Raw genomic sequence first — 11628 nt, 5'->3', positions numbered from 1 at the left:
ATTGGATCATTGTTCAAAAATACGGGTCAAAATTTTGCTTTTAACATTAAATCAAATGTTTATAATTTAAGCAAAATATAGTTCTATATTTATTTCGTTACAACAAACATAATATACATGTCTTGTTTTATCCATATTCTACAAACCAGTATTTAAGTACAGTATATGTCAAAAGTACAACTACTAGTTCATCTGCTACGCCCGTGATCACCACGCTATGTCCATCTCTCATCTCTGTCGCGACCCTGATCCTGCCCCACCTGTTGTTATGCACACATACAGACATAACAACAGCCGGAAACTCCGGTGAGAACAAATCCCAGTATAAAACATGTATGCATGCTGATACATAATCATAAATCATGAATGAAAGCAATAATAATGGGCTCCATAGTCTATGAAACCAATCTATATAAACATGCAATTTAAATCAATTCATGTCTTGACTCGACTCGACTCTACTCTAGGGATCCCGGTGTGAATAAGACGTCACTGTCTGTCATCTACCCTCCCAATCGGGGTAACTGTACGTCTTATTCCTAGACTTCGGTCATGTCTGTATCGAATGTCTACAATCGGAGGATGTCTGCTCCTATGCGTCGATACACCGAACGTCTAGAAGTTTGGCAAATCTGCCAATGACTTTCCTATCTCAAATGCATGAATATAAATCTATAAACGCATAATCATATCAAAAGATTTGAATATAATCTATAAACAAATCATAATCATATCAAAAGATAAACAACTAATCTAGTATGTGATTTTGTTGGGAAACTCAAACTGAATCTCATTTGAGTTGTGTCTTCCCCAAACAAAACATGAATTATACCTTTCGTCGTACAATGTCTGTCGATGTCGAAGTCTCGAATACGAACCTTACCAATATCAATATCCTTAGATAGCCCTTGAAGAGAGGAGCTCAAAACTGAAATTGGATTTAAGTGGATGGCTAAATCTTGAACAAGCTCCATTATAAGATGAAAAGAAACCTTGCACTTGAAAGGAAATTCTCTAAAGTTTCTCTCGTTTCTTGCTGCTCAAATCTGAGGAAATGAAGACACATACACATTAAATTGCATGGCTGAGGCAAGTGTCTTATTTTTCAAGCACCATGTATGACCGCGGGTGCGGTGGCTTCATCAGCGCAGGTGCGCTCAACTCACGGCCTGTCTTTTCATTTTCTAAAATCGTCGACCGCGGGTGCGGTGCATCTAGACCGCGGGTGCGGTGACCTTAATGTCAAAATAGGTACCCTACTGGACATCTACCGCGGGTGCACTCCTTCTTGGACCGCGGGTGCGGTGTCCCTTCGGCCTCACCTTCAAAATCTAGAATTAATGACCGCGGGTGCAGTCTAAAATAAAGTGCAGGTGCGGTCTCTCATTCATGCAATATTTCATCATCTCATCTTATTCACATACAATCTAGGGCATTACATTTCTCTCCGTCTTAGATATAAGTTCGTCCTCGAACTTGAAATCAATCAATCAAAACGTATAAAAACAGCATTATAATCAAAAGCTGAATAAAATACTCACATCATGAGAATAACTTGGTATGCATCTATCTCATATCTGCTTCTGTCTCCCAAGTCGCTTCTTCGATGCCATGACGACTCCACTGGACTTTCACTAGCGGAATAGTCTTCGTTCTGAGTTGTTTTTCTTTCCGATCAAGAATTTGTATCGGTTGTTCAACATAACTCAAAGTCTGATCAAGCTCAGCTTCATCAGGTGGAATGACATGAGAAATATCCGGCATATATCTACGTAACATCGATACATGAAAAACGTCATGTATCCCGGATAGAGAAGGAGGAAGAGCCAATCGATATGCTCGATCGCCAATCTTTTCCAGAATCTCGTATGGACCGATGTATCGGGGAGACAACTTCCCACGCTTGCCAAATCTTACAATGTCTCTGCAGGGAGAAATCTTCAAGAATACTATGTCCCCTTCTTCAAATACAAGCGGTCTACGTCTGATATTGGCATATTTGGCTTGCCTATGCTGTGCTGTTTTCATTCTCGTCTGGATTATCTTCACCTTCTCAGTCATCTCTCGAATCATATCAGGCCCAAGTTCTGGTATCTCAGATATATCATCCCAGTACAACGGAGATCTGCACTTCTTGCCATATAAAGCTTCAAACGGTGCCATCTCAATACTCGTCTGATAACTGTTGTTGTACGAGAATTCACAAAGTGGAAGTGAATCTTGCCAACTAGTGCCAAAGTCTAACACTACAGCTCTCAGCATGTCTTCTAAAGTCTGGATAGTCCGCTCTGACTGTCCATCTGTCTGGGGATGATAAGCAGTACTCAAGTGTAATGTCGTACCTAGAGCTTGCTGCAAACTGTGCCAGAAGTGTGAAGTGAATCGTGGATCACGATCTGATACGATAGACTTCGGCACACCATGCAATCTGACTACCTCTTTGACATATATCGCAGCCATCTGATCGTGTCGGTACGTCATTTTGTATGGAATAAAACACGCTGATTTGGTTAATCTGTCAATAATGACCCAAATCGCGTCACAGCCCCGGGATGATCGAGGTAACTTCGTCACGAAATCCATGGAAATGTGATCTCATTTCCATTCAGGAATAGACAAACTCTGAAGTAGACCTCCGGGCTTCTTTCTCTCGGCCTTTACCCGTTGGCAATTCAAGCACTTAGACACAAATCCTGCAATGTCTGATTTCATCTGTTTTCACCAGAATTGTGTCTTCAAGTCATTGTACATCTTTTTGCCACCAGGATGGATGCTGAACCGACTACAATGCGCTTCTGACAGAATTTGATGCCTCAAATCTGAAACATTTGGTACTACAAGACGGTTATTCACGTACAGAACATGATTACGTACCTGATATTCTGACAAATGTCCTGATCGAACCATCTCAATCGATTTCTGAACATTCAGATCACTTCTTTGTGCTTCTTTGATCCTCATAATCAAGTCTGGCTCAATTTGAATCGAAGCAAGTCGTAGTGGTCTACTACCTGTATCAAATGCTAATCCAGACAAACAACAGTCTTCAATCATATTAGTCACTCCTATCGTCGACAAGGATAAAGCACAAACCTTTCGACTCAAGGCGTCTGCTGCTGCATTTGACTTCCCTGGATAGTATTTGATTTCGCAATCAAAGTCTTTCAATAGATCCAACCATCTACGCTGCCTCATGTTCAACTCTGACTGAGAAAATAGATACTTTAAGCTTTTATGATCAGAATAGATCTCAAATTTCTTGCCATAAAGATAATGACGACAAATATTTAATGTAAATACGATAGCCGCCAATTCGAGATCATGAATGGGGTATCGAATCTCGTGTGGCTTCAGTTGTCTAGAGGCATATGCTATCACATGACCTCGCTGCATAAGGACACACCCCAACCCTCTGTGAGATGCATCACAATAAACAATGAAATCGCCAGTACCTGAAGGAATCATCAAGACAGGTGCACTGGTCAGCCTCTTCTTCAACTCTAGGAAGCCAGACTCACAATCCTCAGACCACACAAACGGAGCATTCTTCTGTGTCAATTGGGTAATCGGTTTCGCAATGCTGGAGAAATCTTTGATAAATCTTCTATGTACCCTGCTAGACCCATGAAACTGCGTATCTCAGGCACAGAAGTCGGTCTTAGCCAACTGATCACAGCTTCAACTTTACTCGGATCCACATAAATATCATTTCCAGATATGATATGACCCAGGAAGACAACATGTCTCAGCCAAAACTCACATTTTGACAGCTTAGCATATAATCTTTCATTTCTCAGTGTTTGCAACACAATTCTCAAATGATTGGCATGCTCATTCAGATTCTTAGAATATACCAAAATATCATCAATAAAAACAATCACAAACTCATCCAAGTACCTCTGAAAGATGCGGTTCATCAAACTCATAAATACCGCTGGAGCATTCGTTAAACCAAAAGGCATGACAATAAATTCGTAATGTCCATACCTGGTTCGGAATGTTGTCTTCGGTATATCAACGTCTCGAACTCTGAGCTGGTGATATCCGGATCTCAAATCAATCTTAGAATAGATAGATGATCCCTGCAACTGATCAAATAAGTCGTCGATACGAGGCAAATGATACTTGTTCTTTATCGTTGCCTTGTTCAGTTTCCTGTAATCGATACACAATCGCATCGAACCATCTTTCTTTCGCACAAATAACACTGGTGCGCCCCAAGGAGATACACTAGGTCTGATATATCCCTTGGCCAGCAAATCTTCCAACTGTACTTTTAATTCTTTCAACTCTATCGGCGCCATCCTATACGGAGCTCTCGAAATAGGAACGGTACCTGGAACGAGATCTATGCTGAAATCAACCTCTCGGGCTGGAGGTAGCCCCGGAATCTCGTCAGGAAAAACATCAGCAAACTCCCGTACTACTGGCAAATCTGTCAATGTCGGGCTCGATTTCTGTAGGTCTACAGAATAAATAAGGTGTCACGCCCCGGGACGGGGGTTGGTTGACACCGGCGTTGCTCTCAAATATTACATTCGAAAACAACAAGCCTCAGAAGTACAGAATCTCATAAACCAGTCTTTTATTCATAATACGAAATAAATCAATTGTCTGTTACAACTCGAATGCTGATGTTTTACAGCGGAAATGTAAAACCAAATATTACAGTATCTTAACAGATGCAGCGGAATAAAAATAAACATAAACTGAGAACAACAGTCTTCTTCACCAGCCCCAGAACTGGATCTGCTCTTCTTCTTCTAACATCTCTTCAGTACTCTTATTTGAGATGGGTTTGGTGGGTGAGTGATATGATTGTCACTCAGTAAGCAGGGGCGGGATTAACTCCCAGTTTTCGAAATCGTTTTCAACAGAAACAGTAATACAATAGTATACAGAAATTCGTATTTCATGACAGAAATCAGAATTCAGACTTTGCAGGTTTCAGAACAGAAATCAGAATTAGTAAGCACTGAACACGTTAGTGAATTTCATGGCTAAACTGATATCAATCCCCTATATGTTCTCTCCTCTAAGGGGTGAGGCCAGAATCAGAATCAGAATTCAGAAATGTTCAGAATATATATTCCTACCATTAGTTCACTAGGGAGTTTCAGTGCTTCAAAACATATGTCAGAATTAACATACAGAAACACACTTTAAAACAGAATTATCAAACGGATTTCAAGTTATTTATATATAAGCCCACTTACCGTAATTTGCTTAAAGTTTCGGTTGAAGTCTACTGGAATTTGGCTGTTCTCGCTACTGGATTTTGCTGCTTGACAAAGGCACTCTTTCTTAACTCGAAATTTAAGTGATAATCTCAAAGCTTGTGTAACTCATTTCAGAGACTTGAGGGTGTTATTTATAGGCCACAATCTGACTGTTACGTTTCCAATTAATGGCCATAATCTGACATTAACAGCCTTTATTCCATGTTAATGCTTCAGTTACAAGTCTGAGCTGAATCAGTAACTGACTGCTGCTTCTTTCTCTCTCTTCTGCTGCTGCTGATTTTTCGTTCTTCTTCTACTGCTGCTGCTGGAAAATACATGTCTGCTGGAAAAGTACCAGCTTCTGAATATTATCTTCTGCTGGAAATTTTGCATTGCTTACTGAAATGCTTTTGCTGGAAATTCGGGTTCTCACATAAGGAACCCTTCTGCTCCTTTCTGCAACAATCTACTCATAGTCAGAGCAGACACTAAGGGAATCCGAGATCTGGAACCCTTACCGTAGAATTTCCATTCTTCTGTCATTTCCGGTCTGAATCTGATGATCTTGTGAAAACAATCTACGGTAGCTCTGTACTTAGTCAACATGTCAATCCCGACAATACAATCAAAATCAGATAAACCAAGTACAACACAGTCTAAATCGATCTCATGCTCCTCAAACTGTAGTATGCAATGTCTAACTGAAGTCACAGATATCAAATCACTTCTCAACGGAGAAGAGATAGACACTACAGTAGACAATGACTCGACATGCAATGTATGTCTCAATGCAAAATGTTCAGAAATGAATGTATGGGATGCACCTGTGTCTATCAGCACATATGTAGGATAACCGCAAAGAAAACAGTTACCTGCAATCACATCATCTGGCGCATCCTGTGCCTGTTCCTCTGTCAGCGCGAACACTCGGGCCTGCTGTCTGGGAGGTTGGCTTACGGTCTGGCTACCTCCTGGTCTCTGCTGCGACTGTGCAAATAGTGGCTGGAATGAATGCACGGATGTCTGTCTCTCAATCTGAAGCACTGATGCAGACGACCCTGTACTCTGGGATCGCTGTGCACCTCTCTGGGGACAAACTCTGGCAAAGTGTCCCTGCTGTCTGCATATGTTACATCTGCCCATCACTCCTTGACACTGCTCAGTGGCATGCCTACCGCCACAAGAACTGCAATAAACACCTGTATAATTGGTACTCTGGCCAGGACCTCTCTGTCTAGACCCACTGGAGCTCGACGAACTGCTCCCTGATTTCTTGAACTGCTTGCCCTTGACTTTCAGAAATTCCGTCTTGCCACTACTACTGCTTCCACTATCAAATCGAGGAGGAGGTGGTGGAAACTGTGCGGCTTCCAGTGGCGGTCTCTGACCCTGAACACTATAGGAAGCTCCTTGCTGCCTAATCAAGCCAGCCTCTGCTCCTTTCGCTCGATTCAGCGCCTCAGAAAAAGTGTTGGGTCGCCCCGTGTTCATTAGGGTGAAGATATCTGGATTCAAACCATTTATGAACTGATCGGCAACTTCCTCATCATTCCTTGCTACATGAGGTTCAAATCGAAGCAAGGACGAGAATTTGGCAACATACTCCTCTATGTTCCACTGGCCCTGTCTCAAGTTGGCGAATTCTGCCCCTTTATCTTTTCGGTAAGACACTGGAAAGAAACGTTGATAAAATTCATCTTTAAATACTTTCCAAGTAATATCAAACCTCGATGGTCTAGGGCTCGTTTCGTCGTTAGCCACCAACTCTTGGCCACTTCTTGCAATTGATGCCCAATCAGCTTCACTCTACGTTCATCTGTATAGGCAAGTGATTCAAATAACATCTTTATATCATCCAGCCAGCTTTCGCAATCCGCTGCATTCTCAGTGCCTTTCAAAGTCGGGGGTCGGAATGACTGAAACCGCTTCAATAGAGTCTCCATAGGTGTGGCGGTCACATCCATCTGAGTACCTGATGTACTCCCTTTTTCTGTCACTTGACATGCAGCTGGTTGCGGTATCCTTCTAGGCGGCATATCTGATATTCAAACAGGTTAGTACACAGTCTATACAAGCTGTCTCAGCCCTCCTCTGATCATATACCTCTGATCCAGAATCGGTTCTGATTTAGGCTTGACAATTATATACTGTAAATCAACTCAGATACAATACAACATATAATAAAGAAAACAATAAATCATGCTAGCATATCAAAAGCAAGGAAGATGACTCGATCTACCCCGCTCATTCTATTCTATCTCAGTCTACAGAACCTACTGCTCTGATACCACCTGTTGTGGGGACCCGGGCTCTAACTCAGTTCTTTTCGGGATTAATCAGATCATTGTTCAAAAATACGTGTCAAAATTTTGTTTTTAACATTAAATCAAATGTTTATAATTTAAGCAAAAGATAGTTCTATATTTATTTCATTACAACAAACATAATATACATGTCTTATTTTATCCATATTCTACAAACCAGAATTTAAGTACAGTACATGTCAAAAGTACAACTACTAGTTCATCTGCTACGCCCGTGATCACCACGCTATGTCCATCTCTCATCTCTGTCGCGACCCTGATCCTGCCCCACATGTTGTTATGCACACATACAGACATAACAACAGCCGGAAACTCCGGTGAGAACAAATCCCAGTATAAAACATGTATGCATGCTGATACATAGTCATAAATCATGAATGAAAGCAATAATAATGGGCTCCATAGTCTATGAAACCAATCTATATAAACATGCAATTTAAATCAATTCATGTCTTGACTCGACTCGACTCTACTCTAGGGATCCCGGTGTGAATAAAACGTCACTGTCTGTCACATACCCTCCCAATCGGGGTAACTGTACGTCTTATTCCTAGACTTCGGTCATGTCTGTATCGAATGTCTACAATCGGAGGATGTCTGCTCCTATGCGTCGATACACCGAACGTCTAGAAGTTTGGCAAATCTGCCAATGACTTTCATATCTCAAATGCATGAATATAAATCTATAAACGCATAATCATATCAAAATATTTGAATATAATCTATAAAAAAAATCATAATCATATCAAAAGATAAACAACTAATCTAGTATGTGATTTTGTTGGGAAACTCAAACTGAATCTCATTTGAGTTGTGTCTTCCCCAAACAAAACATGAATTATATCTTTCGTCGTACAATGTCTGTCGATGTCGAAGTCTCGAATACGAACCTTACCAATATCAATATCCTTAGATAGCCCTTGAAGAGAGGAGCTCAAAACCGAAATTGGATTTAAGTTTGGATGGCTAAATCTTGAACAAGCTCCATTATAAGATGAAAAGAAACCTTGCACTTGAAAGGAAATTCTCTGAAGTTTCTCTCGTTTCTTGCTGCTCAAATCTGAGGAAATGAAGACACATACACATTAAATTGCATGGCTGAGGCAAGTGTCTTATTTTTCAAGCACCACGTATGACCGCGGGTGCGGTGGCTTCATCAGCGCGGGTGCGCTCAACTCACGGCCTGTCTTTTAATTTTCTAAAATCGCCGACCGCGGGTGCGGTGCATCTAGACCGCGGGTGCGGTGACCGTAATGTCGAAATAGGTACCCTACTGGACATCTACCGCGGGTGCACTCCTTCTTGGACCGCGGGTGCGGTGTCCCTTCGGCCTCACCTTCAAAATCTAGAATTAATGAACGCGGGTGCAGTCTAAAATAAAGTGCAGGTGCGGTCTCTCATTCATGCAATATTTCATCATCTCATCTTATTCACATACAATCTAGGGCATTACAGTGGGTGTCAATAATCTTGAGATTAAATACTTTAAAGATTCATTAAAAGCGATTTTATATGATAATTTGCTTCATGTTAAATATGCATGTCATATTATCAACTTATGTGTTAAATGCGTATATGATGAGCATATGTCTATTGTAATAGAAAAATTCAAAGCATATGAAAAATTATTACGTGAAAGGAGACATAGACGTGATTTTTTAAAAATAAAGTCGAATAAAAATGAACTAAAATTAAAAAAAATTTCTCTTTCTATTGAAAATAGATGTAATTCTTTATATAACTTGCTTCATATTTTATTACATTTTCAATATTTAGTTATTTCATATTACAATAATATTGTGGTATAGTGTTTAATGTTGAATGATGATGATCAAATATTTTGAGCAGATGCATTTCTTTGTTAGAAAATTTAAGAAACAATCAAAATTTTTTATGCATTAACTATCGTACTTCAACCATGTTTCTATCTTTATTTTTCAATATGTCGGCTAAAACACTTGACGAATTTCAAAGCTCAAATTTCAATAAAGATCCAAAGTATTCAAATATATTTTAATAAATCATGATAAATTTTAGATGTTCAGTTGTAAAAATAAATATTTTAGACATTTTATTTTTATGATTAATCATCATTGTTTCTACATAAACTACTAAAAATGTCATTAAATAAAATTAATTTTGCATTAAAAGTTAATAAAATTCGTATCCGAAAACGATTCGAACCAGATCGAAATCGGTTTATAAATTATAGAACCGGTTTGCGGTTCGGATTGGTTCCAAGGAACCACCCGACCAGGAACCGAACCGAGAAATCGTTTAACATGTCTACCACGAACCTCTTGACCTAATGATCTCATATGTCCGAAACATAAGACATATCTTCAGGTCGAGAGTTTGCAAAACCCATCCTCGATGAAAATAAAAAAATCCGTAATAGTTATGTTGCTTCTATTCAAATTTAATTAATTATTATAATATATTATCTAATTAAATAATATTATTTTAAAAGTAAAATACTAGAAAAAAACTTGTGTGAGACAGTCTCTTGGGTCATATTTGTGAGACATATCTCTTATTTGGGTCATCAATGAAAAATTATTACTTTTTATACTAAGAGTATTATTTTTTATTGTGAATATTGTTGGGTTTACCCGTCTCACAGATTAAGACATGGGACCACTCTTAAATACTATGCACGCGTAATTCAAAGGCAAGAAATAATTGATTTCTCACCAAATTAATTAAGGCAACCCAACCAATTATCGAATTCATTCAGCTCCATTGAGATATTTCCAAAATCAAATGATAAACCCCCCAATCCACATCGAGGGGATAGATATATATGGTCACTCTGTCAATGATTTTCACTCCCTTCATATTGTCCCATATGAATATTTCAAACCATGTTGCCAAATATTTTATTTACATTAGAAATGTATGGAAGACAAATCGAGTTTTTTTTTAAAAAAATATTTTTGAAATCCATTACGATGAAAGAGTGTAGGACCGAATGCTTACCGTTTTACCAAAAGCTATAGCTAGTAGTAATGGTGCAACTCAAATCTTTTAAACTGCACAGCAGCTTAAGCACCACGGTTCGATCGCTCTACCAAACATAGATAATTATTGCGTCCAACAAAGAGCTTATGTGGCATTTGACGCATATCATCGTCGTATTAGCACAATGTAGGAAAATGACTGATATTTCTGAAATTTGATCACATCATGCTAACTAAATTTGGTATGTTAATATGACAAGGAAGTTTCTTTACTATTTTATCCTTTATAATATTTGTAGGTTAATTTTATTGGTGTGACTTAATTAATAATTTTTGTATCTCTCTCTGTCTCCTTTCGATTTTCTTCATTTGATCTCTAATTTATCTAATAACTAATTTATAAATATCATGTCATAACTAAAATAATATATAATTTTTACACAAAAAATATCAAATACAAAAATATTTAATACAGCACATGTCGCGTGCCACAGAATATAAAAGATTGGGGTGAATATTCAATTATTACCTGTTAAAAAAACTATTTAAATAAAAAAAATATTTGGCAAATATTAATCTGGGGACAAAAATGAATGTTTCAAATTAATAATTATAAAAAATACAAAGAGTAATACACATATACACACAAAATAATAATATTTATTATATTGTCACATATATTCCTTCTTCTATAACATGTTCCAATGCAATCAAGTTTGCAAAAAATATTTACAAATTTTATTTCGATTTTTTTTTATCTAATAATAATCTTCATATTAAATACTTACTGATAATATGTTGAAGACTGAAGGATTTTTCACTTTTATTAAATTAAATATTTTATACAATATCTAGCATGTACGACTAAGTACCTTATATGGTATTTTAAATTTCAATAATATTAGCTTGTTTTAAAATATATATAATATTAATAAATTTTTTTGAAAAATATTCAAGATCGTATTAACTCACTAACACACGACCCCAATTCAACTATAATTTAGTGTAAATAGAGAATTTTGTAATATAATATGCATAAATCGATAAATTAATGATTTCCATAGCATATTAGTAATGCCCGAGAATTTGATTACCGTAATTGAAATTATTTGGGTATATTTA

Source organism: Primulina eburnea, chromosome 10, assembly GCF_022965805.1.
Source record: "Primulina eburnea isolate SZY01 chromosome 10, ASM2296580v1, whole genome shotgun sequence".
NCBI classification, from domain to species: domain Eukaryota; kingdom Viridiplantae; phylum Streptophyta; class Magnoliopsida; order Lamiales; family Gesneriaceae; genus Primulina; species Primulina eburnea.
The sequence above is the reverse complement of the archived record's forward strand: the minus strand, read 5'-3'. Positions refer to the sequence as shown.